Source organism: Hyperoodon ampullatus, assembly GCF_949752795.1.
Source record: "Hyperoodon ampullatus genome assembly, chromosome: 15".
Classification (NCBI taxonomy): Eukaryota; Metazoa; Chordata; class Mammalia; order Artiodactyla; family Ziphiidae; genus Hyperoodon; species Hyperoodon ampullatus.
In genome coordinates this window covers 10,708,675-10,710,332 of record NC_136928.1, presented here as the reverse complement: position 1 = coordinate 10,710,332, position 1,658 = coordinate 10,708,675, and positions in this window count along the sequence as shown.

Genomic DNA, 1,658 nt, shown 5'->3' with positions numbered 1-1,658 from the left:
TTGTATTTTTATGCATCTGGTAGGTTAGTTACATTTCCCAACCTTGGAGAAGTGGCCTTCTGTAGGAGACGTCCTATGTGTCTCAGCAGCACACTCCCCTCTCATCACCCTAGCTATATGCTCTAGGGGTTCCCCCTGTGAGGGCTGCATGGGTCCTTCTGTTGTGGTGGGCTGACTATGTGGGCAGTCTGGTAGGCTTGCTTGGCCCCTAGTCTGATTGGTTGCCAGACCCTGCCTTGTGTGGAGGCTTCTGACTGCTGGCTGGGGAGGCTTAGTCATGAAATGACTGACTGTAGAACCCCAGGGGGCCCCAGGGCTAGTGCTGACTCACTGGTGGGCAGAGTCACGGCCCAGAAGACTCTGGGTGGGTGAAAACACTGGTGGGTGAAGCCAGGTCCCGGGGTTAGTGCCAGACGACTGGGTGGTGGGGGGGTGAGGAGGAGGCTGGTTTCTGATACTATTGAGTACAGGGTCCAGGGTGTCCTGAAGCTTGTGTTGACCTAATCATGGGCAGGGCTGAGGCCCAGCTGGTCCCAGGGCAGGGTCTGGTTTGCTGTGGGCAGGCTGGATCCACAGGCTGCAGGACTGTGGTTTTCTTGCATCTGGTGTCTGCCCCCTGGTGGGTAAGGCTGGTCCAGAGGCTAAAGTAGACTTCCTGGAGGGCTGGGCCGGTGCCTGCCCACTGATGGGTGGAGCTGGGACCTGGCCCTCTGGTTGGCAGGGCCATGTTTAGGAGCAGGTCTAGAGGCAGCTGTGGGCCCAGGATGTCTTTAGGCAGCCTGTCTGCTAATGGCTGGGGATATGTCCCTGTGCAGTTAGTTGCTTGGCCTGAGGCATCTCAACACTGGCACCTACAGGCTGTTGGTTGAGGCCAGGTCTTGGTGCTAATGAGCTAAAGGGAGGATCCCACAATGATGGCCTCCAGCAGCAGTGTCCACATGGTAGAAAGCTCCCATATGTGGCTGCCACCAGTGTTTGTGTCCCCAGGGTGATTCACAGCTGCCCCCTGCTTCTCCAAGAGACTCTCCAAGATCAGCGGGTAGGTCTGGCTCAGGCACCTTTTACTCCTTTTGCCCTGGGTCCCAGTGCATGTGAGATTTTGTGTGTGCCCTTTAAGGGTGAAGTCTCTATTTCCCAGGACTCCTGAAATTAAGCCCCAATGGCCTTCAAAGCCAAATTTTCTGGGGGCCCATCTTCCCAGTGCAGGACCCCCGAGCTGGGGAGCCTGATGTGGGGCTCAGAACTCTCACTCCTGTGGGAGAACCTCTGCACTATGATTATTCTCCAGTTTGTGGGTCACCCACCCAGGGGTATGGGGCTTGATTATATCATGAGTCTGCCCCCCTACCCATCTTGTTGTTGTTTCTTCTGTATGTCTTTAGTTGTAGGGCATCTTTTCCGGTAGGTTCCGATCTTTCTCATGGATGTGTTCTAGAGGAGGTGAGCTCAGGGTCTTTCTACTCTGCTATCTTGGCTGATTCCTCATTGTGTTTTTGATTTTCATTTCCCTGATGGCTAATCTATGGGGTTTTTTCTTGTATGTTTGTGTGGCTTAAAACAACAGCTTATTATTTTTTTTAACTGAAGTATAGTTGATGTACAATATTATATAAGTTACAGGTGTACAATATAGTGATTTACAATTTTTAAAGGTTATA